Below are 27,804 nucleotides of genomic sequence, written 5' to 3'. Positions count from 1 at the left end.
ACAACTCCCATCTGTCTGCAATCTCAACAATCAGAGGCCAGACATTGAATAATCCCTTGGCTACTCCCAATCTTGCCTCATGCCATGGCATGTGTGTTCTTCAAGGAGCTCTGGCCCCTTACATAGTAGCCTTTCAATTTCAAGGCATGCTGCCCTGGCACTCGTACAATGTTGAGGCAACAAGCCTGTTAAACACCGTCCCCTCAATATCATGGCATCTTCTCAAGTTATTCATGCACCACACACTTGGAGAAAACACATAGTGACCCAAGTATCCCTTCTAATCCAATAACAGGATGGCTGAAGGAGTCAGCAGCCGGGAGATCTGGGACACGCTGATGCTAAGATTATGAACCAAGGTCTTGATCTCCTGGTGGTACTCTTCCTGCCTAGCTGCAAGCAAGCTAACCCCATCATATCCAAGAAGGCATGGACACAGATTGCAAAGGTGGTCAGCGCCTTGAAGGAGTATCCAGGTGCAGTGCCACAAACCCTCCAGTTACTGACAAAGTTACAGGGACTCCCATCTACTCCGTGTTCCCCCTTGGATCACAACATGCAGCAAGAAAATCACCTGGGGGACACAACCTCGGAGCAATTTGTGTCCAGGCCACTGATTCAGTAACTGCTGTTAATGTATATGTGCTGCCAAAAAGGAAATGTCATTTCAAAGCAGGAGGTTTTCTAGGTACGACTGAACCGTTTCATCACCCTCTCCCTCTTGTCAATGCAGGAGAAGCGAGAACACGACATCTGAATAAAGTGAGAAAACCCAGAGTGGGAGCCAATGCTGCTCTCAGTATTGTCCATGGAGGAGAGGGCCATGGAAATTACCAGGTTGTGATAGAGGGGACGTGTGGGTGACAGCAAATCCCCCCTTACAGGTGCTAAGGGCCATGGAGGAGGCTCTCTCAAGAATATTGTGGCATTGGTTGTCATGGTGGTGGATCTTGGTGAATGATTGTTTTCTGGGTGTGGGGGGCACTTTAGATGGTGTAAGGGTGGCACTGAATCTGTGAGGAAAGCCTAGTCTGACGGCATGCTGTGAATTGGTTGCAGTGTTCAGAAACATCACTGAGGGATGATGAGTGTTTGCATGAATTCCTGTACTAAGCTTCTCTTGTTTCTCTCACAGGTCCCAGATGTGTGGACCCACTCCCAGGAGCCACGGATTGCCTCAGACAACAAGAAAAGAGAAACCTGTGTGAGAAAGCATTGTCACATCAGACTAGTTCAGCAAGTAAAAACTTAGGTACTTTCACGTTGATGATTCCTTGTGAGGTTTTAGATTCAGGGACCCTGGATGAGGAACACAGCCCTCATGTGCAGGAGGAGGTGTTAGCGACAGTGGCAGCTGTGGGCTGTCCAGCACAGTGTACATGGCTCTGTATCTGGAGTGAGTGCAGAGCGAGTGGCCCTGATCAGGAGACTCTCGCAGGTGGCCCTGCGGCTGGAGGACATGCAGCTGAACCCCAGCAGCACATACCTTCAAGCCAACAGGACAGCGCACCAAGGGCTGAGGAATCTTCAGAGGAGGATGAGGATCCCATGTAGTTTGTTGGAATCTCACCATCCCTGGTATCCACAGTGCCTCTATTCTATCTATGAGCCGGGGACAATTGGTTCATCTTGGCATTGCATGGATTAGTACACAGTTTATAAAGTACTCTGGGAAATCTTTGGATATTCTGGGCAATCTCGAGATCTAACAGGAGCTTTTTTTTAAAAGAAAGAGCAGCTGAAGTTGTTGTGCGTGCTTCCTAAATACCTAAATTTTAACCATTTTATTCATATTACTAATTAGCTTGGATATTTTTGTTGCTGTAAATTACCAATTAAGTGATTAATTTTGTCACCAATTTTGTTTAAATATATTTGCACAATACTTTCAATATCACATTGAATGAGGCAGTTTTTGAAAAGAAACTTTGTTGAAAAAAACATTAATTTTCAAATCGGCTCAAGCAGATGGCCTTACCTTTGGGTCATTATCTTATCGCAACCAAAACCGTGATCCACCCAAGTGACTGGGTGGGTGGGGGTGACATTCCTGGAGCTGTTTGGGCAGATACACACTAACAAATTTTTTACACGCCCATTTGGCACTCGTGTGTGACTTTAGCAGGCATGGACAGAGAGGTGACATAAAAAAATTAATTGACTGTTTTCACATTGGAATATTTTGCACTACTGAACCAATTGCTCTCCTTTTATGTGTGTTGTATTATATTCACGTGTATTATTTCAAATAAATGTAGTGGTAATATTCCTGGGTTTAGCATTAAAAATGTGAAAACACACACTACTGTGCTTGAATGGCAGTGCAGTGGAATTTCCTGCATGATTTTCACTGGGTCACTCTGACTTCTGCTCATGTGGCCGCTACAATGAGAATCACAGGTAAATGCGCTCCAGACACTTGTTACTCAGATTTGCTATTCTATCATCAAGAGAAAACCTTTACCAAAGAACTGTCAGTTCAGCTTCCAGAGATACAGTTCCAATGTTATCTGTCGGAGTGACATACTCTTCCGTAGGAAACAGTCTTCAGTTTTCTCTTTTTAAATGGATAATGTTTTCACTCTTTCTGTACTGTGTGGCTTTACCTTTAGTCATGGAGACCATGTTCAGGACTGCGCCACTCCCAACTTTTGCTATTTGACTCAGTTGGAGGGAACTAAATGGAAACAAGGCCGCTTGACAGCTGCAGAAGTCATTCACATGACTCAACAATAACTGTTTTTTCACCACAAGGAATCTCCCTTGTTCTGACCTAATGTTTGGTACATGTTACCTGAAATAAGAGGAGAAATCTCTCATCAAAATAGCAGCCTATTCCGTTTCCCACCCCTCTGTTCCTCTACTTACTGCTTGGCACAACAGTCACAACCTCTTACCGTCTCCCACCAAGGCAAACTATAGCGATGTCCAGAATTCTGCTTAAAATACTACCATCAGACCAGCCACAGCATGTACATGATGACATTAGCTATTACAGATTTTGTGATACCATTACTTCCTGCATGTGCAGCATTAATGGATCTAAAAGATGGGAGCCATTCTACTTGTTGACCAGCTCTGCAATAGTATCTAACTATTGATAAGAAATATGCTTATTTCCAAAAGCAGGAGCCAGGGAATATCTCAGTTTAAATTGTTTTGTTATCTGGGCAGAATTTTTCAGTTGGAGGAGCGGGCTTGGTAGGAGCAGGCGAGGATGGTTACGGAGCCAATTGCCACCCCCGATCAGCTCCATGTCACCATTTTATGTGGGCTTTCCAATTAAGGCCCACCCAGCATAAGACGCGAGCAAAAGTGGGCAGGGGGAGGACGGAGAGTTGGGGCATGCGCTCTTTCACGCATGCACATGAAAGGACGCTTCAATATCTCTGAGGAGCAGAGCTGCCTCAGGGAGATTGAAGGGCTTCTGAAATTATGAAATAAAAGGTTTATAAATTTATTTAAACATATAGCCTCATGTGACTGTGTTACATGAGATTGGATACGTTTTTATTTATATGAAAATGTATTTATTTGATTAATAAAAGCTTCAGGAAACCTCATTTCATTTGTGGATGAGGTTTCCTAAGAAAAGCGAAGGTCGTTTGACCTTTTCACCTGCCCACCAAACGTAAGGTTGGACAGGCAGCGTAAACGATCACAATAATTATTTTGTTAATGGTCTTGATAGGCTGTTTACATTTCAGCTCCCGCACAGCTGACTCCAGCACGTGCCTGCCAAACAAAATATTGCGGGACTTTGCAATGATGCCGGGACGCACGCCTGACGTCCTTGTGCATTATTTTATGCGTTGGCATGTCGGGCCCGCCCCCGCATGCCAACTGTAAAGTCCTATCCCTGGCGTCACATTTCAGAGTTTGTGACTGTTGGTCGAGGAGGAATTTCAACTCAATTTATATATAATTATTTAATTAAATTGAGCTCACAAGAATTTAAAGTCATGGAGCACATGCTGCTTTTGAGAATGCACTTCAGGTTGGAATTAAATGGCTGGAGAAATGTGGGACTAAATTGAATAGCCGCTGGCAATGGGTGCAGGGATTGCAATGCATGATTACCCTGTACCTGTACATAGAACTGCAGGCAGATTGGCAAATTTGTATTGCTTGCTCATTATAATGATTTCTACAGGCAATGGTATGCCCACAGCCGGTGTTAATTGCTGCGCAACCCAAATCCCAGAGGGAAACTTGGCTTTCAGACCACAACTTTTGTTTGTATTCTGAAAATGAGAAGGCATACTCATCTCAGCAGCAAGAATTCCAGTAACAGTTCTTGGATTTTCAAAATTAAAAGTAAAAGTTTTATTGACAAGAAAAGAAGAAAGCTTAAGCACACAAGATTATAGATACACTGTTAAACTTAGTCTTACAAACCATTCCCCCAAAAAGACTCTCTAATTGGTCAGACCCACAATTAAACACCTTCCAGGCAACCCTACTTTATAGAAGTTTAACTCAAAAAATCCAGTAATGTTCCCCAAGGTAAATTGCTGTGGCTTTAATAATGGCATATCACATGACCTATAACTCTCTTCCACTCTGCTGTGTGAATTCAAACTACAGAATAAAACTGCCTTTTGCAGCCCAAGACTTTTCTGGCTTGACTGAATGACTGATTCAAACCTGCATCTTCTCCCAACCTAGAGCCACAGCTCCCAATTCAGCTCCAGCTCAACAGCAACTTAGCTCCGGTTCTACCTCAACCAGCTTAGCTCCTCACAGTAACTCTAAAATACCCCTTTTTCACTTTTATCTCAGATTCCATTGTTCTCACACCTCTTTGAAACTCAAATCCTTCCAAATATAAAATATTTCATGGCTCTATTTTATCTTTGCTTTTCAGTCAATAAAATATGATATCCCCACTTCTACTTACCTATGGAAACCCTGTAAGATGCAAACATGTTTATTGTTAAATATGACTGCCCTTTGATATTCAAACAAACTCTCAACTTATCTAAAAATCCAAATTTTAGATCTAACTTATTTAATTGTAGCACAAACCTAACACCTCTATCCTTTTCATGTTTTCAAACACCCCCCAGACAACCTGTCCCTGATTAACTCTGCCCATCTTAATTAAATCATACACACACACACAAACACACACACACAGACACACACACACACACACACACACACACAGGCTTCTAAACAAAAAAACGTCATTCCCCAAAAATATTTTAATATAACTTCCATTTCTTACACCAGCCACACCTAAGCATATTGTTCAAGCATCAGCAGGGGCCACAATATTGTTGCTTTCTTCCTTAAAACTGACCTGCACTATTTAAAGTTAGTCATACCTCTTAAACAGAAGGTGCATTGTGGCTGCTGGAGATGCTGAATTCATGGGGAGTCAGGCTGTGCAATGATGGCTGACCATGTGACAGCACACATTCCAAAGGTTTCAGGTTTTTACTAGGAATATTGATGGAGCTGGTGGAAAGGAGAGATCTCCTGTACCTGTGGGAGTGGATGGATCGGTGTGGGATTTGCAGGAGTCCCCCCAACACACAATTAGAAGACAGGGGGGCAGAGAGCCACAGTGGTCAATGCTAGGAAATTAGCCCCAATATCCTGGATGTAATGCTGCAAGAGGTTTAATGACCTCATGAGTCATTAAGGTCAGTGAATGCATCTTCAAATATCATACCATAAAATCTGCACCACCAATCTCAATCACTGCTCAACTCACCACAGCCCCAACACTCACCTAACAATGATCCCTATCAATCTGGATTCAAACCTAACATTCATATGCTTCACCTCACCTCCACACACTTAGCACTCATATCTCATCCTCCTTTTCAAATCCCACATTCCCTCACCCCACAACTTTGACTGAGAAGCTGCAGCTGGTGTAAACATTCACTTCATACTTTCTCTCTCCTCTCATCATGACCCAATGCTTCTCCCTTTTTCTGTTCAGATAACCAAGATCTTCAACCTGCCCTGGAAATGGTGGAAGATTAAGAAGCAGTGACGATGCAGGCACACTAGCGTTCAATTTCACACTCACAGCTCAAATATTGGCACTGTGCACATCTTAAAACATAGCAGAAGGCAGGACCTGCACATCCTGAGACTCCAGGCACATGTGCACTGCAGCCAAGCCAGGCTATAAGTGAAGAACAATAACAAACAAGTTTTAACTGCAGACTTTAGTTAAATACTTCAAGCATCTTAGAGAGCAAGTTCATTACAGTACAACAAAGGTACAACAAATGTTAGAAATAATCCTACACCATCTCAGAATTATGGACAATTATGGAAAGTCATACAAAGGATCGAGTTGAAAAAGTTAATCCCAGAGACAACGAGAGGTTACAAGCTAATTTTATCTGGCAACATTACATTGAACCCTAAACATTTTCTAAAACATAAGTTTATGTGGTTGACAAGGGAAACATTGGAGCTACGAAGGACTAAAGAGAAATCTTAATGTCAAGACACAGAACGTGGCTAAGATAAAACATCTATTCTTCTGTTTTCGGAAAATAAGTAGATGGTGTGAAAGTTGCACTGAAAGAGAAGGGAGTATTCATGCATAAGACAGTAATAGAAAGAGAAGATTGTTTAGAATCAGTCTCTAAGCAGCAATACTCACCAACTAATCAACTTGCAACTTTCCTGTGATGTCACACTTTGATTTTTGTTTCCAAACACGGCTCTGACTGTTCACAGGCTCCACAGGCCTGAACCACTCTCGCTTGTACTTTGATAGTCCTGAGCTCTCACTCTCTCTTGTACTTTGATAGTCCTGAACTCTCTCTCTTGTACTTTGATAGTCCTGAACTCTCGCTCTCTCTTGTACTTTGATAGTCCTGAACTCTTGCTCTCTCTTGTACTTTGATAGTCCTGAACTCTCACTCTGTCTTGTACTTTGATAGCCCTGAACTCTCGCTCTCTCCAGTACTTTGATATCCCTGAACTGCTATCTCTCTCTCTCTCAGACTTTGGTAGCCCTGAACTCTCTCTCTTTCTCTCTCCAATACTTTGATAGTCCTGAACTCTCGCTCTCTCTTGTACTTTGATAGCCCTGAACTCTCACTCTCTCTTGTACTTTGATAGTCATGAACTGCTCTCTCCTGCATTTTGACAGACCAGAACTCTTGCTCTCTCTTGCCGCTTTTATGGCCCTGAACTCTCGCTCTCCCTTGTACTTTGATAGCCCTTTAAACATGGACACCATAAAAACGGCAAGAATATGGTGCCAATATAGGTGGAGAGAGTTCAGGACTATAAAAGTGGCGAGAATTTGGTGAGAGAGGCCATAACAGCGACGAGAGTCAACAAGAGTTCAGGCTCCAAAAGCGGGTGGAGCAGGAGGTTCAAGACCATAGAAGCAGCGAGAAGGAGTGAGAATTCAGGACCATAAAAGTACAGAAGAGATATTGAGAGTTCCGGGCTATCAAAGTGTGAGGGAGGGTGAGGATTCTGGGCTAACAAAATGCGGGAAGAGCAGTTTTGGCCTATAAAAGTGCAAGAGAGAGTGAGAGTTCAGGACTAACAAAGTACAAGAGAGAACGGTTCAGGCCTGTGGAGCCTGTGGATAGTCAGAGACGTGTTTGGAAACAAAAATCGATGTGTGACATCGCATCCCGCTCTCCAACCCACGATTCAGTTCTGAATACTGATGAGGGTGATGGTTGATCCGGGGAGTGCAGCCAGAGCTAGGTCCATGGCACTATGGGTGGCTCAGCTGTGCAGGGGGTACAAGGAAGACTGGCAGAGCAAAAATGGTAGGTACTTTAATTGTTCGGGAAATGGATAGGCATTTCTGTGGTCGCAGACATTAATCCAGGATATTGTGTTTCCTCCCCGGTGCCAGGTTCAAGGTTGTCACTGAGCAGCTGCAGAGCACCCTGTGTGGGGAGAGTGAACAACCAGCAGTCCTGGTGCACATCGGAGCCAACGACACAGGTAGAAAGAGGAATGTGGTCCTACAGTCAGAATTTAGTGAACTAGGTGGGAAATTAGCCAACAGGGCCTCAAAAGGAGTAATCACCAGATTACTCCCAGTTCCATGTGCAAGTGAGTATAGAAATTGAAGGATAAAGCCAGTGAATGTGGAATTCGAGAGCTGGGATGGAGTTCCTTGCGGGCAGTTTGTTAGTGTTGTTGGGGAGGATTTAAACTAACTTGGCAGGGGCATGGGAACCAAAAGGAAATATCAGGGAGGAATACCAAGGTGCTCAGAATATTGGGAGAGATAGACAATACTAGAATAGGAATAGTAAGTTAATGGATGGGACCAAAATAAAGGAAAAAGTAATAAAGTCTAAATCAGGGTCAATGTACATGCGGGTGAATTCACAGAGTGTGGTAAATAAGATTGGTAAGCTACAGACGCAGATAGCCATGTGGAAATATGATATTGTGGTGATAACAGAGACCTGCCTCAAAGAAGGGCAGGACCGGGTGTTAAATATTCCTGGATACAGGTGTTCAGGAAAGATAGGAAAGGAAGAAAAGTGATGCAGGGGTGGATGGTGGCAGTATTGGTTAAGGAGAACATTGCAGTGCTGGAGAAAGAGGATGTCCCAGAGGAGTCAAGGACAGAATCTATTTGTCTAGAGCTCAGGAACAAATAAAGTGCATTTACATTGCTCAGTGTAGTCTATAGGCCACCAACTAATGGGCAGGATGTAGGGGAGCAAATATGCAGGGAAACTACAGAGAGGTGCAAAAATTATAGAGTAGTTATAATGGGGGACTTTCAATGTCCAAATATTGACTAGAACTGTACTAGTAAAGGGCAGAGAGGGGAAAGAGTTCCTAGAATGTGTTCAGGAAAATTTTTCCACAGCAGTATGCTTCCAGTCTAATGAGGAAGGAATCACTGCTAGTCCTGGTTCCTGGGAATGATCAAGTCTCAGTAGGAGAACATTCAGGAGACAGTGATCATTATATCATAAGGTTTAGGCTGACTATGGAAAAGGAGAAAGAACAATCCAGAGTAAGAATAATTAACTGGGGGAAAGACAACTTCACTGGGGTAAGAACAAATTTGGGCCAAATAAATTGGAGTCAAAGGTTGGCAAGAAAAATGAAGCTGAACAACATGGTTACCTTCAAAGAAGAGATATTTCAGAAACAGTCAAGGTATATCCCCTTGAAAGGGAAAGGTAGGGTAAACAGGTCCAGAGCTCCCTGGATGACAAAAGAGATAGAAATTAAGATAAAGAAGCAAATGTGTGCTTATGATAGGTGTCAGGTAGAAAATACAATTGAGAACCAGGCTGAATATAGAAGGTTAAGAGGGAAGGTGACAAATAAGAGAAACAAAGAGGGAGCATGAAAAGAGACTGGCAGCTAACATAAAAGGGAATCCGAAAGACTTCCATAGGCATATAAATAGTAAAAGGGTATTAAAAGGAGGAATGGGACTGATGAGGGCAAAAAAGGGGATTTATGCATGGAAACAAGGGGCATGGCTGAGGTATTAAACAAACACTTTGCATCAGTCTTTACCAAGGAAGAAGATACTGCCCAGGCCATGTGAAAGAGGAGGGAATTCAGACACTAGAAGGGTTTAGAATTAATGTGGAGGAGGTCTTAGACAGGCTGTCTGTACTTAAAGCTGGTAAGTCACTGGGACTGGATGAGGTGCATCCAAGGATACTGAGGGAAGTGAGAGTGGAAATTGCAGAGGCACCGGCCATAATTTTTCGGTCTTCCTTAAATTCGGGGATAATGCTGAGGACTGGAGAATTGCAAACATTACAACCTTGTTCACAAAAGTGTGTGAAGATAAGCCCAGCAATTACAGACCAGTCAGCTTAACCTTGGGGTGGGGAAACTTCTAGAAACAATAGGTAGAATTTTCGCCCCATTCCACTAAGTGCAGGAATGGGCTTGAAAAGCAGAATTGTACCCGCTGGCAACAATGATGGATTTTCATGCTGTATCATCTGCTCCCCGCCTCATTAGTTACGTGTACATGGAAAACACGCCAGCCAGCCTCTGATTCACCCGCCCCTCCAACAGCTCACTGCTTCCAAACTCTGGGGGCCATATTTAAAGTCCAGCTGCGCACAGCCTCCACCATGTCAGCAGCCCAAAACTGCTTCACCGAAGACATGGTCCTAAAATCCAAGAAGATGGCAGCCCCAAATTCAGTGGAACACCTGCTGGACGCAGTCAAGGCCCACTGCCATGTCCTCTACCCTTGCTCAGGCCGCAGGAGCTCCAGCAAGCTCACCAATCTGGTTTGGAAGGAGATGGCAGTGGCGGTTAGTGCCAACCCGGTCCAGAAAAGGACAGCCACCCAGTGCAGAAAGAGAATGAATAATTTTATCTGCTCCGACAGGGTAAGTCAACCAGCTCATCATTCTCAACTCACAAGCCTATTACACATTTGCTGATATCTCACACACTGCCAGCTCAAGAAACATCCCCACTCACTCTCTAATACACCCTCACATTGCCATCTGGGCTATTCTACTCCGGAGATTTCATCTTCATCCCATCCATGCCTTCCCTTACCACACACACCTGCCAGGTGTCCTTACCATCTGCCCTGGCATGCACCTTGCTCACACTCCATCTGTCTTTATGCAGGAAAAGATCACCCACAATACAAGGGAGAGGTCCCAGATGGGGGGTGGAGCGCCCGACATCAAAGCCCTGAGGATTGAGTGACTGACCTGGCCGGAGAGGACATTGACTGTGCCTGCACTGATGGTGAGGTTGACAGCACACACCCAAGTGAGGATCCTCCATCAGCTCATCCCTTAGACAGCCATATTGTAAGTGCTTTGTCTTGTTTTAGAGTTACCTCATCTCCAGTCCCGAGAACACGATGGGTGAGGAACTAGAGGAAAGCACCAAAGAAGACCTGTCACAGCGCTCCCCCACACACTCCACCAGCACAGAGACACACATCTCCGTGGGACCCAGTTTCAGAGCAGTTCTGATACACAGCAGGCGGCCACAGGGATTTCCCAGGTTTCTGACACTCAGAGGACTGCTGGACGCCACAGTTCTGCCGAGTCAGAGTCAGCTGACCAGCCTCAGTACTTGGTCCAGATTGGTTGCTGGAGCTGCAGCGACAGTCAAGGGAATATCAGGAAGGGATGTTGTAGTGATTGAGACATAGTTTTTCTTATTGCTTATGAGGGGTCACATGATGGTTCTTGACGAATGAGCCCTAAGCGTGGGGAATTGGGGAGGGCCGGGGGGAGCAGAGCTTTCTAGTCGGGACCTGGTTCAAGCTGGTAGCTTCTGAAAGCGTTCCTTGTAATAAAGTTATCTGTTTTAAGTAGAAACCTGTCCAGTACATCAAGTCGTTATATTCGGCGATGAGGATGGGATAGCTCCGACGCTGCACTGCACCTTGTGAATGGGAGCCTATCAATCCTTAAGGAAAGAGAGAAAAGTATACTCAACAGTCATGCCACTCTTTGGCAGAATCGACCTTCATAATGCGATTATGGAAGACTGGAGCCGATACGTAGATATTTATTCCGTGGCAAACAAAATTATCGTGGAGGTGAAGCAGAAGGCAATTCTTTTGAGTGTCTGTGGTAGCAAAACATATAACCTCATCTGCAGCCTGACGGCCCCGAACGTGCCCAATTCTAAGGGCAGGATTTTATGCATTGGCGAGTGGGAACGGGGACTGGGCCTGCTCGCTAACGTGTAAAATGACGCATGATGATGTCGGGCGGAACCCCCAACATTACCGCGCCCCATTTCAATGTTTCGGGAGGTGGGGCTGCAGCAAAATCAGCTGCATGCCCGCCGACCTGTCAATGGCCAATTGAGGCCATTGAGAGAGACAATGAAATAATTCAAGGACCTGCCCGTCCAACCTTAAGGTTGGAGCCCTGGTGCCAATTAGAAAAAGCCTGAAACCTCATCCACATTGTCACATGAGGGAACATGTTAGAGAATTTTTAAAAATTTTATATTAATATTTTATTTTATTTTTCTATTTTTAGCTTTTTTACATTTGGAGCTGATCTTCCTGAGGCTGCACATCGATTCTGGGTTTCCCCCCACCACCCAAACAGGAAGTGCAATGCGCTTCTGTGCGGATGTCACGCTGGACGGGCCTTAATTGGCCCATAAAATGGCACCGCTCCTCCAATCGGGGGCGCCAATCGGAAATATGCCTGTGCACGCCCGCCCTTCAAGTACGCCCCCGACAGGGGGAAAATCCTGGCCTAGATCTTATAGTGAATGTTAGGCCTTGTGAAGACACACTTTCAGCTGAAGCCATCCATAATAACACAGAGGTTTAAGTTTAACTCCACAGTAAGGGCTCCGAGAGAGTCCGTCTCAACCTATCTAGTGAAGCTAAAGTAGTTGACAGAACACTGCGACTTCGGGGACACGCTCAATGATAAGCTGTGGGACTGATTAGTTTGTGGAGTTCATGACAATGCCATTCAGTGCTATTTACTCACAGGGGTTGAAATCAACCTGTGGCGTGCCATGGAAATAGCACTATCCATGGAAAGTGCTGTGAGAGACTCACAGGCTTTACAACACGTACAACATGGTGCTGTTCTTCATATGGAGTGGGAAAGTACTGCTGGGCATGGGGCAAAAACTAGAGACAAAGCCTTGAAGTGAGAGACAATATCTGCTGCCCAAAAAACAAAAAGCCCTAATTTCAGCATTTCAGCAGCAACTCCGAGGTTAATCTGTCATAGATGTTGGAGTAACCATGTTCCAGACACCTGCAGATTCTAGGAAGCAGAATGCCATTACTGTCATTAAAAAGGTCATGTAATAAAGCAATGCAAGACAGCCCAAAAGGCAGCAGTCCAAAATGATTGACGTGAATAATACAACAGAACCTGAAGCTGCAGATACCGACATCTATTCCCTGTATAATGTCACAGCTGTAAAAACTGAACCTGTTACTGTCACAATCCAAGTGAATGGGAAGCCACTAATAATGGAGGTAAATATGGGAGCCTCAACCACAGTAGTGGGAAAGCACACATTTAAATACTTAAATGAATGTACCCAGCCACTGAATCTGGAGCAGACCACTTCAACTGAAGTCATACACTGGAAAGTCCATCAGGTAAATGGCATCACCACAGTACTTATGTCCTATAGGCAACAGAGAGCCCAGCTTCCAGTGATCATAGTGACAGGTGAAGGACCTAGTCTTCTGGGCTGAGACTGGTTACAAAAAATCAAGCTCACCTGGTCTGAAATATTTCACGTGAGAACAGGAGGAGTTCCTGAACTGTTAAGGAAATACGAGAGTGTACTTTGTGATGAATTGGGCAAGTTAAAAGGCTTGCAAGCAAAAATATATGCAGATTCTCAGGCGGCAGTCCATTTCTTTAAGGCCAGAGCTGTGCCTTATGCCCTTAAGGAGAAGGTGGATGCAGAATTGTGCCACTTCAAAAATTTGGCATAATTCAGCCAGCCCAATTTTCAGAGTGGACAGTGCCCAGAGTCCCAGCAGTGAAACCTGACCAAACTATACGCATTTGCAGGAACTACAAATTGACTGTGAACAAGGCAGCCAAACTAAACAAATATCCTAACCCGAAGATAGATGACTTGTCCACAAAGCTAGCTGGAGGCAAATCCTATACCAAGCTGCGCATGAGCATGCATACCAACTGCTAGAGCTGCACGTCTAAAGGGTGTGTAACCAGGGCCTGTGTCAATATACTCGCCTGCCCTTTGGAGTATCGCCTGCATGTGCAATCTTCCAAAGGACAATGGAGAGTCTTTTGCAAGGATTTCCCAACCTAGCATTCTGAGCACAGGGTCAATGGAAGCCAAATATTTGGCCAAACTTGTTGAGGTTTTAAGAAGATTCTTATTAAAATAAATAAAGAGAAATGTACATTCCAAGTGCCTGAAGTCACTCATGTGGGTCACAGGGTGGATGCCATGGGGTTATACCCAGTAGACGAGAAAGTTAGGGCAATCAAAGAGGTGCCATCTCTGTCCAGTGTAACCGAACTCAAGGGCAGGACTTTTGGGTAGCCAGGTGGGCACCACGGGCAGGCCTGAGAGCGGCTATGAAATGGTCCACTGCCCACGATCGGACCCAGCCACGATTTCACGCTGGCTGGCTGGTTATCGGCTGAGAAGATCAGCGCTGCCGGGGTAGGGGAGAGAGGAGGGCGAGTGCAAAGTCTGCGCATGCGTAGGGAGTGTGCATACTGAAAGTTCCCTGAAGGTAGGGAGCTGAAGAATTTTAAACCAATGAATAAAGGTTTTAAAAATCTGGAAAAAAATGCACACGCAGTGGATTCACTCACCTTAACGTGTATAGTTGAAAAATTCTGCCCAAAAATTTTTATTTTTTTTATTTAGCTGCGGAAACCTCATTGCCCCGTGGGTGAGGTTTGCTAAAATATCCAAAGGCCGCCTGGCCGAATCACCTGACTGCCAACCAAAATGTTGGATGGGCAGTGAAAAATAGCACTTAATTAATACTTAAATGGCCTTAATAGGCCTCATAATTGTTGGCGGCCTGCTAGCGACTCTTGTGCGTGCCCACCGAACAAAATATTGTGCGAGCGCGTAATGACGTCAGGACTCTTGCCTGATGTCAGCATACACTATTTCACACTCGGTCATGTCGGGCATGTGCCCACATGTCAAGCTGAAAATCCTGCCCCAAGTCTTTTTTGGGCATGCTTAATTATTTTAGCCATTAATTGCCAAACTTGTCAACATTGTTAGCACCATTACACTTATTATTGAAAAAGAACCACTGTTGGTCATGGAATTTGCAACAGGAAGAAGCCTTTGTGAAGGTTAAGAAGCTATTACATTCATCACGTCTACTGGTACATTATGAGCCAGCAATAAAATTAATATTAGCCTGTGATGCTTCACATTATGGTGTGGGATTTGTTATCACACTGGATGGAAGGTGGTTCCGGAAGGCCAATCAGCTATGCCTCCAGAACCCTCTCTGCAGCCCAGAAGGGTTACACTCAACTAGGAAATACGTAGTAGTATTCGGAGTGAAGAAATCTCACCACTACCTGCATGGATGAAATTTCACCATTATGTCGGACCATAGACCATTAATGAGTTTATTCAGTGAGGATAAGTTCATTCCGCCAATAGCATCAGCAAGAAATCAACATTGGGCTTTGATATTATCTGTGTAAGAGTATACCTTTATGCACAATCCTGGCTTACATATTGCAAAGATGGACGCACTCAGTCATCTCCCGTTACCAGATAGCATTGTACATGTTCCAATGCCACAAGAAGTTGTGCTTGTATTGAATTACTTTGACTATTCGCCTGTATGCAAAACAAATTAGAAATTGGACAACAGAGATCCAATTTTGTCGGAAGTCCAAGACCTTGTATTGGCAATGGTGGTCAAATCCACCAGTGTCTGAAGAGATGAGACAATCCCGTGCCCGTGGCACAGAGCTAAGTTGTCAAGATGGAACCTGGTTGTTGGGATCAAGAGTTGATGTCCCTTCGCTAGGAAGAGAACCATTCATGCCAGAGCTTCACACTGCGCATCCAAGCAAATGGAAGATGAAAATGCTTGCGCAAAACTATATCTAGTGGCCAGGCATTGACAGTGACGTTGAAAGCATGGTCAAGCACTGTTTCCTTGGTCGGCAACAACAGAAGTTGCCTGTTTCAGCTCCACTGCATCCATGGGAGTGGCTTGGTTGACCCTGGGCTAGATTACATATTGATTATGTAGGTCCATTCTTACATACCATGTATTTATTGACCATAGATGGGCATTCTAAATGGATGGATGTATATGAAGTTTGATCATCGACACCGTGTTCAACTTTTGAAAAGCTATGCCAATGTTTTAGTATACATGGCCTACAGGAAGTCATTGTTTTGGATCTCGGTGCAGTTTTTACTAGTACAGAATTTCAGAGATTCATGAGTTTAAATGGAATCAGACATATTAAAACATCACCATATCATCCCTCATCAAATGGGTTAGCTGAAAGAACTGTACAAGCCTTGAAATCAGGAATGAAGAGGTTATCTAAAAGTACTCTAGAATCTTGACTTCCCTGTTTCCTTCTCAATTATTGTGCAAAGTCCCATTCAACTACAGATTCTACACCATCTGAATTGTTGATAATATGCTGCCTATGTACAAGGTTAAATCTGGTGATTCCAAACTTAGCGGGGAAGAAAGAGAAGAATCAAAGTAATCAGTAATGGAATCATGATGTTCATAGCAAAGCCCAAAGATTCACTGTAGGAGATAGTTTTCTTGTGGAATTTTGAAAGTGGACCTTGTTGGCTTCCTGGTACAATTGCCTAAAAAACTGGTCCCTTGTCATTCCAAGTGGAAGTGGAAGACCGATTTGTTTGAAAACATATGGATCATCTTAGGAGTATAGAGGCATTCCAAAAACCAACTAATTCCGCCTGTGATTAATGTCGAACCATTAATCCCTGAGGTGACAGATCAACCTAGAATAGACATACCCGATTTGTCTGTAGAATTGCCTGACCCTGAACTGCCACTTTCTAATGATGTATCTGATGCTGCTGTTCCTGATCATGTTAAACCAGTGCGAGAATCTCAAGTGGTAGAGCTATACTGCTCTAACCGAATAAGAGACTTAATCTTTAATCATCTGACCTGTATATATGTATATGTTATGTATTAATATCTTCTTTGTAAATATGGAATGTAAAAAAACTAAAGGAATAGGAAATGCAGTGATTAATGTTATAGCTTTTCTTACTGCCTATTAGGCATCACGTGATTGTTCTTGATGAATGAGCCCTAAGCGTGGGGAATCCGGTTGTGTCAACTGCATTCCTCAGATTGCAATGGACAATGGAGGAGTCTGTCCACCTTCAGTCTGAGGTGATATTCCAGCATGCCAATGCACCAAGGTCAACACTGGCAGTTTGGTGGCTGCCCTTGGAGACCTTGGTCCAGGACATTGGTCCTGCACTGCTGCAGGAGCACCACTCCATTGCTGTAGCCCGTGATGGCATCCGTCATTGGCTACACAAGGTGGGCTGGTGCTCCTAGATCTCACTCCTGTTGCCCCTTCTTCTCAAGGAGTCAGCCAAGGGCACTCGGGCACCTATAGAGTGGAGGAATAACAGCTTGACAAGCCCAAGTCATCCATCTAAGTGACTCCGGGTCTATCTGGCTGATCCAAATCCCCTCTTCCTGAGACCCCTATCACTTCCAGCTTCACAGTCCGAGGGTGCACCTGCCCCACAGCAGGACACTCAAAGCAGGCCAGAGCAATCCAGGTCTTGGCCTTCCACAGGATGCTCGACAAGGTCATCACAGACAACAGAGTGCAGCAGTCAGGAGGCTGCTCCACCTCAGCTGTGGGTGTCAGGGAAGCACCAAGATGTAGCGGTAGGGTTAGGAAAGTTAAAAAGATTTAGGAGCACAATGATGACATGGGTATTCACAACATGCGTATAATTCTGTACACAAATGTAAATAGAATCACACCCATTTCACATCTCCTCTTGTGCATGCCTCCTTTTTATGATGAGCTGTGTTGCTGTCAATCAGGTGAGATACCATAGTCCCTCCCCTCACACTTATCACAGGTGCCACTATCAACGTCTATGTTGTATGCTTCCATATCACCACAGTGTGTGTCCCTTTAGTACATCATTTTCGACATGGTGATGCTGCGACATTAATGTTCAGTGTGCTTGTGGAATGAACCTCGTTCACATGCTTTGCAGGGTTGTGTTTATTCTTGGCTGTGTAAGATTGAGGCAGAGGTGTTCTTCTGTCTCGTTTGCATTCTTGAAATGTGAAGAGGTAGTTTACAAGGAGAGATGTGTTAATGCACGGGGAAGGGTCATATATTGAGCAACTCCATTTGTTCTCTGTCTCGGCAGGGTTTCCATGCTATGACCCACACTCAGAGCTCGTGTGTGCTTCTGTCAGCCAACCGCGTTTCCGACTTTTCAAGTGTACATCTGCTAAGCTCATCAATAAGTGGGGGCACCCTGTCAGCTCAAGGTGATGAAGTTCGGCTGCTCTCAGCCACGTTATACTCCTGGCACTTGAACATCCAACCTTGAGGGTCTCTCATCCTGCGGTTGTGTGTCTTGCAGGGATAAGGCCCTCGTCACAAACGAGGGATGCAGCAAGGGATAGAGTGCTGTGCATCCCTTCATCTCAGCATTCATCCAGGTCACAGATGCTAATTCCAAATGGCATTTCCTAGCAGGCAATAGAGGCTTTGAGCAGTCTCTGGAAGTGCACATGGTTGCTTTAGATAATGTTGAGGGGAGCAATGGGATAGGAGCAAAGGTGCACTGAAGCTGAAGTGTGCTCTTTATTAGCAATGATGCGGGCCCTTGAGGGCTTCATGGTGTGTGTGCACTGTGGCCTTGACAAGGGCCGGGGCTGGCCAGGAGGGCACAATGTCAGCATTAAAGAGGAGGCAGGTGAATGTTTGACGTCATCACGCTCAGGTAGTCCATCTCCATGTTAAGCTGTGGATAAATGCGGTCCAGGATCACACATTGAGAGTGCCAGATATCAGTGTGATTTGGAAGAATGCAGCACCGGTGACTGAGTCATCTCGAAATGGATTGACAGCAGTAGAACGTCATCGGCTACCTTGTCCAAGCGTGAATGATCTGATTCACCATCGATGTCACACAGGGTGCGTGTTTCCATTGCTTCAGATGATCTCCTTGAGGAATCTTGTCACATTGAAGGCAGACAGCCACAATATCACTGAGGATCGACCGACAGCTCCTGGCTCTTCTAAGTTGCCATTGAAACTGGGATGCTGGAGAGATGCTTGAAGAAACAACAACTTCTGATGTATGATGTTGGGATTCCTCCTCCAATCAGTACCTCAGCTCAGCAAGGACACATGCTGCCGAAGGTCATCATCTGTCAAAGAATCAGGACAATATGAGCCTGATGTGTAACTTTACACTCTCATAATGAAATGCATGGATGAAATGTAAGGAATAGGAATGCTTGTGTTCATGTTAGCCCATGATCGAGGGCAGTTGCCCAAGATGTCAACTCGTCATCCTCCTTGTGGAATCTGTGGCTATGTCGGCCGCACATGCACACGTGCTTTGTCTGACCCGTGCTATTGCCTCTTTCTCTGCAGCCTTGGCTTCCTCTAACACATCACCCTCATTCTCTTCAATATCCTCCTCATCGGAGGACACACGTACCTACTCCATCTCATCTTCTGGCAAGTCCTCCCCAATTTGCAGTGCTAGGTTGTGCAGTGCTCAGCAAGCCACGATGATCCATGAGCCCCTCTAGAAAGCGTACTAGAGTTCTCCACCAGATCAGTCCATGCATCAGAATTGTAGCTTTAGGATCCCTATGATGAGCTCCACCAATGCTTGGCTGGCACCATGAGCCTCGTTGTATCTTCTCTCTGCAGGAGACTGAGGCTGCCGCACAGGCGTCATGAACCACGTCCTTTGCGGGTACCCTCTGTCACTGAGAAGCCGGCCCTGGATCCTGCCTGATCCCTTGAAGATGTCTGGGATCTGTGATCTACTCAAGTTGTATGATTCATGGATGCTTCCAAGGTATCTGGTGCAAACCTGCATAATCAGCTTCTTGTGGTCACCAACCAGCTGTATATTGAGCGAGTGGTAGCCTTTCTGGATTCTGTATTGCAGCGCCTGTTGCCAGGGAGCTTTTATAGCCCCATGAGTGCAGTCGATGTCATCCTGCACCCGTGGGAATCCGGAAATCTCAGCAAAGCCCTGGCTTGTTTGATCTCTGTTGAAGTTGAAGTAATTGTGGGCCTGAGGGAAAAAGGCCTCTGTGATCTCATGAATGCATTTGTGAGTGGACGCTTGAGAGATCCCTTAGGGGCCCCCAGTGGAGCACTGGAAGGAGCCACTGGCGTAGGAGTTGAGTGTGGCCGTTACTTTCAAAGCCACTCGCAATGGTTGTCTCCCCAATTCCCTTGGCAACAATTCTTGGAGAAGTTGGGAAATGTGAGTCACCAGATCTCTGGACATGTGGAGCTGTCGGCAACACTGGTTCTTGCTCATCTGCGGATAAGACACACGGGTTCTGTACCGCCTCGGTCTTGCGAGCTGCCTATGCACAATGTGTCTGTGAGCCTCATACCCTCCTGGCTCTTGGTCCGTGAGGGTTTTGCTCCTCCCTTTGGCAATCCAGATGCCTCTGCTGCAACCTTCTCCTTCTTCTCTCCTGCCTGTAAGTGATAATGCAGCAGTGATAAATCCAGGCCCCATCTTCTCGATGGGTTACCTCTCTGCAGCATCAATGAGAAACAGACACGTGTCAGCATTAATCTCCAAGGGTCCTTTTCTGTCAATGACTCATCAGTGAATGTGGGTTCAAGGGCTTTGTTCCCATGTCAGATATTACTCAACTCTGAAATGATGGCCGGTGCACAGTACTTTTCAAAGATCCCCCTCGCCCCGCCCCGCATGACCAACTGCTATGACATTGCTTTGGCCAGGCACTTGGATGTGCTGCTTTCAGCCCAGGTGCTGGGAGCCTCATTCACTGCCCTCTAATACCGCACTCTTGTGAATAAACATGAGGGTAAACGTTCGTTCAGAGAACGAGATTATTTGAGGGGGCCTGAGGTTTCTGTTCAGTGAATCGTCCGGCACCAACTTTCTAACAGGCTCCTGGAGCTTTTTCATTCGCCCAGTTGCTCTGGAGTTCGTTATTGCTCTGGGGAAATTTCACGTTGTGAATAAGGGGTTAAAACAAGTAGATCGATTAGTACCACTTTGTGGGATTAGTCATGCATGAAGGGACATCATTGCTTCACTTTCCTGATTCCCTGCACCGTCATTGAAAGCTTCCTAACGTGTCTGAGCTGTGCCTCTCCCCTCACTTGGGAATGCACAGTTCAGTTGGGTGACCCTTTAATTGCACCCCCCCACCCCTCACCCAACCAGTGCATGCACCTGCCTTCCAATCTGCCCTCAGAGCCCTCACCAGCAGAGATTCTCCTCATTTTAACTTTGTACTGCGTCATCGCTGCAGGTTAGAAGATGGTGGTGCTGAGCTCTCACTGCCAGACCGGCCTGGACCCTCCCTGTGTGAGTGTGGAAACCCCTCTCATCCTGCTGGAGGAGCTTCATTTTCAGGATTCCCTCCCCACCACACCTCTCAATCCTCCACCTGTATCCCTCGATCCCGTCGTGGTTCTGCTGCATGTCCCTGAACATTTTGAGTTGCATGCACCTATGGCCTGTGTAGACCTCACCCATCCCCATCTTGAGGCCAATGACACTGTTCAACGTGATGCAAGGTGGGCAAATGATCCTCAAAGTCACAAGAGAATTGCAGCTCGCCAAGTGCAGGTTGCTTATGTAGCTTTGTAAAACACGCCGTTCTAATTGCACGCTGAAGTGCCCAGATGATCCAGTGTGAGGGGTTGATTCTGGTCAGGTGACATTATATTGACATGAAAAAATATTGAAATGATGTTCCTGGCGTGCTGCAGTGGGAAACACAGCCTGCCAGTGGCAGCTGGAGCACACAATCACAGCCTGCTGTTATGACACCATCAAACCAATTTTTGGCCTTCTCATGATATATTACGCTTCCGCCCACCATGACACCTGCCACAAACAGGAGCGGAAAGTCCCGGCCAATAATTCAGCACAAAATTAATAGTCACACAGACCAATGAAGGTTAAAGCCAGCCTGAATCTCTCAATGGAAAATCATGTTTTACTAACTTGCTGGAGGTTTTTGAAGAGATAACAGTGGGGGCTGATGAGGGCAATGCAGTTGATATGGTGTACATGGACTTCCAAAAGGCATTTGATGCAGTGCCACACAACAGACTTGCGAGCGAAGTTATAGCTCATGGAATAAAGGAGACAGTAGCAACATGAATACAAAATTGCCATGACAGGAAACAGCAAGTCATGGTTAATGGATGTTTCTCGTGCTGGAAGTTGGTTTGTACTGCAATTCCCCAGGGGTCGTGTTGGGACCCCTCCTTTTACTGACATATATTAATGACCTTGGTGTACAGGACACAATTTCAAAGTTTGTACCTGATATGAACTTGGAAGCATTATGAACTGTGAGGAGGATAGTATAGAATTTCAAAAGGACATGGACAGGTGGGTGGAATGGATGGACAGGTGGCAGATGAAGTTCAATGCAGAGAAATGTGAAGTGATTCATTTTAGTAGGAAGAATATGGAGAGACAATATAAAACAAAGGGTACAATTCTAAAGGGGGTGCAGCAGCAGACAGACCTGGATATATGTGTGAATAAGTCATTGAAGGTGGCAGGACAGGCTGAGACAGCGGGTAATAAATCATACAGTATCCTGGGCTTTATTAATGGAGGCATAGAGTACAAGAGCAAGGAGGTTATGTTGAATTAAAAGCAAAAGATTTTTTTTTATTCATTCATGGCATATGGGCATTGCTGGCCTAGACAGCATTTATTGACTATCCCTAATTGCCTTTATTCAGAGCGCATTTAAGGGTCAACCACATTGCTGTGGGTCTGGAGTCACATGTAGGCCAGACCAGGTCAGATTTCTTTCCCTTTGTGAACCAGTTGGGTTTTTACAACAATTGGCAATGGCTTCATGGTCATCATCAGACTTTAAATTCCAGGGCCAGAATCTTCTGTTTGGCGTGCAGGGGCGGGCCTCGCACCCCGACGCCTAAAGTGACGCACAGTGATGTCGGGCATGCGTCCCACCATCATCACATGTCATTCTGATCTTCTGTTCGGCAGAATCGCACCGGAACCAGCTGCGCTCCCGCCGAACTGACAAAGGCCTGTTAAGGCCATTAATAAACTAATTAATCCTATTGAGAAACCTTAAGGTCGGCGGGCAGACAAAGAGCCCAGACGGCCTTTGCATTTTTTATTTTTATAAAGGTTTCATTAATTAAATAAATAAAATTATGAACATTCACAAACATGTCCCAGCTCATGTGACACTGTCTCATGAGGGTACACGTCTGAATATTCTTTTTTATTTTTTCCAACTTTAAAACTTCAGTTAATCTCCCTGAGGAAGCTCTGTGCCTCAGGGGGGTTTCTGCACTCTTTCATGAGCATGTTTCCAGGCGCACGTCACGCTGGGTGGGCCTTAATTGGCCCACCCATGTAAAATTGTGACACAGCCAAACGTGGGCACCTGCCTGCATCCACTCCCAACTGATGGGGAGAAAACTCCCCCCGCAGATTTTTAATTGAATTCAAATTTCACCATCTGCCATGCTGGGATTCAAACCCAGGTCCCTGGAGAATTCCCCTGGGTCTCTAGAAAACTAACCCAGTGAAAACACCACTATGGATGAGGGGGGGATCTGATTGAAACTTACACAATACTGAAAGGCCTGGATAGAGTGGACGAGGGGAAGATGTTTCCATTAGTAGGAGAGACTAGGACCCGAGGACACAGCCTCCGAGTAAAGGGAAGACCTTTTAGAACAGAGATGAGGAGAAACAGAGATGAGGAGGCTAACTCGGTTGAATTATTTGATGAGTTAGCAGAGAGGATTGCTCAAGGTAATGCAGTAGATATTGTATAAATGTGTTTTTGGAAGCCATTGGGCAAAGTAACCAGAGGCAATTAACTAGAGGTCATAGATTCAAAATTATTGTCAAAAGATACTGGTTGGATTTGTTTGCGGACTAGTAGGTAATGTGCCTCATTCAAAGGCACTCAATGCTAGTTCAAAGGACCCAGCATCAGGAAAGGGGGCCCACTGAGAGCCACACCCTTATTCTCTACTTTGATCCCCTCCTTCCCAATTCAATGGCAAACCCTCCTGCAACCCTTTCCACTCTCACATACCTTTCTCCAGGGATCCAACTATGATCCCTGGTGAAAGCCCAAGGGGAGAATTTTCCTCATGTCAGGTGGGCCGGTCAGGAGCGGGCACAGGCGGACACACTCTGCCCACCAACTTTGAGTACTGTAACATCATTGAATCCCTCACAGCATGGATCCCTCGCTGGGTGCAACAGCAGAGATTACCCATGCCCAGTTCACCCTGAGAGGGTTGAACTAGGATGTGTTCTGCATCCGCAGCATGTGTGACACTGACACCCAGAGTATAGAATGGGGGTGAAGGTCAAGGATCTGCACCTAGGCAGAGTGCTGGAACTGGGAAGCATCTCAAAGTCAAGGTGCTAACACGCTGGGAGGGGAGCTTCCTGTTGGCGGGGCACCAATCCATTTTCTGGTGCTTGTGCATCCTTGCTTAGCAAAGTGGCACCTTGTGGTGCCACATGTGATGAAGGCAGCATTTGGCCAATGTGGGGTGGAGGTCAGCCCTGGCTTGTTTGGGTGAGTGTGCGGCAGCTGCAGGGTGACGAAGAGCTGGAGTCCTACAATGTCCCACTCTAGCTGGGTTGGCAGGGATGCGATGGGAATTCCGGTGCAGGCTGGACTAATCAATGCTCCTCTCTCCTTTTCAGGAAAAGACTGTGCACAATGCATCAGAATGAATGCGGACTGTCGGAGGGCAGGCCCAGTTGGCCATTCTTATGGCTTTCGAGCAGCAGGCCATGGATCGCGTGCTGACGCCAAGACGCTCACCTGACGTCGCCATGCGTCATTTTACCTGGGGGTGTGCGGGGCCCACTGCCGCAGGCCAATGGGAACATTCTGGCCCAAGTGTATTACTGGCAGCACCTTTGTGGGCATCTCAAGTGGCTTCCGGTAAATTCAATTACCTGTCCATTATCTTAATTCTTTGGGTAGAATTGATCCAGGTTTGCACTAAGTGTGGTAACAGGCAGGAGAAAGGATGTTTTACCCGTCGGCTGCAATCGTGGCCTTTCATGCCGTACCGTCCCAATCCCACCTCATTTATTATGCATTTCCAGGAAACACGCTACTTCGATGGCGAGTGCGCTCTCATTGGCCCACCATACCAACACCTCGCTGCTTCATCACACCAGGCACCACATTTAAAGTGCAGTCGTGCACACACTGCTCAATGCTTCCAACCCAGGACTGCAGATGTGCACTGAAGATGTGGCCCCAAAAGGCAAGAAAACTGAAGCCCCCCAATTTAATGATGTGTCCCTCGAGTGCCTTTTGGATACAGTGGAGGCCCGCCGTGATGTCCTCTACTCCATTTTGGATGAAGACCAACAAACAAGGTCACCAATTCAGCATGGGAGGTGGTGACAGTGGTGGTCAATGCTAATACCCTGCAAAAGAGGACAGCCAATCAGTGCCACAACAGGATGAATGATTCATCCTTTCTGCCAGGGTAACTCACTCTTCTCATCACTCTCAACTCACACACTCAAAAACCCATCGCATATCCACAGGGACTTCACTCCTCAAGGGACAACAGCACTTGTGCAATGAGACGGGAGTAATTAATGATCTCATAATGATGGCGCCCTTGGGTAACAGTGACAATAACATGATTGAATTTTACATTCAGTTTCAGGGAGAGAGTGGGTCTGAGACTAAGCTTTTAAACTTAAATGAGGGCAATTATGAGGGCATGAAAGCTGAGCTGGTAAAAGTGAATTGGCAAATTAGGTTAAGGGATAGGTCAATAGAGACGCAGTGGCTAATATTTAAGGGGATATTTCAGAATGCACAGAATAGATACATTCCAACGAGTAAAGAAAAGTTCAAGGGAAGTACACACCATCCATGGTTAACCAGAAAGATGAAATATAGTATCAAACTTAAAGGAAAAGCATATAATTATGCAAAGATAGATGGAAGGCCAGAATATAAGGAACAGCAAAGAATGACTAAAAGACTAATAAGGAGGGAAAAATTAGAGAATGAGAGAAAGCTAGCCAGATAGTAAGAGTTTTTATAAATATTTAAAAGAGAAAAGAGCTAACAAAGTGAGTGTTGGTCCAATAGAAAGTGAGTCTGGAGAATTGATAATGGGAAACAAGGAGGTGGCAGATGAATTGAACAGGTATTTTGCATCAGTTTTCACTATAGAGGATACAAGTAACATCCCAGAAGCAGCTATAAACCAGGAAATAGAAGTGGGGAAGGATGTCAGGAAAATTACAGTAACCAGAGAAGTGATAATGAGTAAACTGTTGGAGCTGCAGGCTGTCAAGAGCCCAGGTCCTGATGGACTTCGTCCAAGTGAAAAGAAGTATCTAGAGAGATAGTTGATGCATTGGTCTTAATTTTCCAAAACTCCCTAGATTCAGGGAAGTTCCCATTAGTTTGGAAGATAGCAAATGTAACTCCATTATTCAAAAAGGGAGAGAGACAGTAATTGGGAATCTACAGTTTAACTTTAAATCTGCAATAGGGACAATTTTAGAAGCTATTATTAAAGAAGCTATTGCAGGGGACTTGGAAAACCTCAAGGTCATCACACAGAGTCAACATGGTTCATGGAAGTGAAATCACGATTAACCAATTTATTTGAGCTCTTTGAGGAAGTAACATGTGCTTTGGATAAAGGGGAATCAGTGGATGTACTGTACGTAGATGTCCAGAAGGCATTTGTTAAAGGTTATTGTGGAAAATAAAAGCTCATGGTATAGGAGGTAACATATTGGCATGGATAAAAGATTGGCTGGCTGACTGGAAGCAGAGAGTAGGCATGAATGGGTCTTATTCAGATTGGCAAGACTAACGATTGGTGTGCAACAGGGATCAGTGCTGGGAACTCAACTGTTTAAAATTCATATAAATGACTTGGATGAACGGGTGGATTGGATGGCTGCCAAATTTACTGATGACACAAAGATAGGTAGGAAAGTGAGTTGTGAAGAGGACGTAAGGAGGCTACAAAAAGATATAGATAGATTAAGTATGACGGCAAAGATCTGGCAAATGGAGTATAATGTGGGAAAATGTGAAATTGTCCATTTTGGCAGAAAGAATAAAAGAGAAGCATATTATCTAAATGGTGAGAGATTGCAGAGCTCTGAGATTCAGAGGGATCTGGGTGTCCTAGTGCATGAATCACAAAAGGCTAACATGCAAGTACAGCAAGTATTTAGGAAAGCTAATAGAGTGTTATCATTTATTGCAGGGGAAATTGAATATAAAAGTAGGGAGGTTATGCTTCAGTTGTACAGGGCACTTGTGCAGCCATATTTGTAGTACTGTCTACAGTGTGGATCACCTTATTTAAGGAAGGATGTAAATGCATTGGAAGCAGTTCAGAGAAGGTTTACCATACTAATACCTGGAATGGATGGGTTGTCTTAAGAGCAAAGGTTGGACAGACTAGGCTTGTATCTGCTGGAGTTTGGAAGAGTAAGAGGCGACTTGATGGAAACATTTAAGACCCTGAGGTGACTTGACAGGGCGGATGTGAAGAAAATGTTTTCTCTTGTGGAAAAATCTAGAACTAGGGGTCACTGGTTTAAAATAAGGGGTCGCCCATTTAAAATGGAGGTGAGATGAAATTTTTTCACTCAGAGGGTCGTGAGTTTTTGGAACTCCCTTCCTGAAAAGATGGTGGAAGCAGAGTCTTTGAATATTTTTAATGCAGAGGTGGATCGATTCTTGGTAGGCAACGGGGTGATAGGTTATCGGGAGCAGGTGGGATGCAGATTTCAGATTGCTATCAGATCAGCCATGATCTTATTTAATGCTGGAGCAGGCTCGAGGGGCTGAATGGCCTACTCCTGCTCCTTGTTCATAAGTTTGTAACTCTCACACACACACTCTCACATCTTCCTCAGGCTCATATGCTCTCGAGCTCGCATCCCCATCCTGTCCATGGCTCCGCTTACCACACAAACATTCCACGCAGTGCCATGTGTCCAGTTCACACTCTCTCCATCTGTTTTCATGCAGGAGAAGCTGGCTCACATCAGCAGGGAGAGGTCCCAGGCCAGGGGTGGAGTGGCTCACATTAG

General features: G+C 45.3%; 1 protein-coding gene and 1 long non-coding RNA gene across 2 annotated transcripts in view; both read left to right on the top strand.

Annotated features, from left to right (window-relative positions):
- The window catches only part of LOC121287789 (hemoglobin subunit beta-like), a 394,963-nt gene that overhangs the window by 181,650 nt on the left and 185,509 nt on the right, over positions 1-27,804 (top strand). The window lies entirely within an intron of this gene.
- On the top strand, positions 1,961-27,804 carry LOC121287790. The gene is made up of 3 exons (XR_005945251.1): positions 1,961-2,139; positions 7,859-7,950; positions 27,743-27,804. It is a non-coding gene; the product is annotated as an uncharacterized LOC121287790 (long non-coding RNA).

The sequence above is a fragment of the Carcharodon carcharias genome, chromosome 15, assembly GCF_017639515.1.
Source record: "Carcharodon carcharias isolate sCarCar2 chromosome 15, sCarCar2.pri, whole genome shotgun sequence".
NCBI lineage: Eukaryota > Metazoa > Chordata > Chondrichthyes > Lamniformes > Lamnidae > Carcharodon > Carcharodon carcharias.
This window is presented reverse-complemented; position numbering and strand designations above follow the sequence as displayed.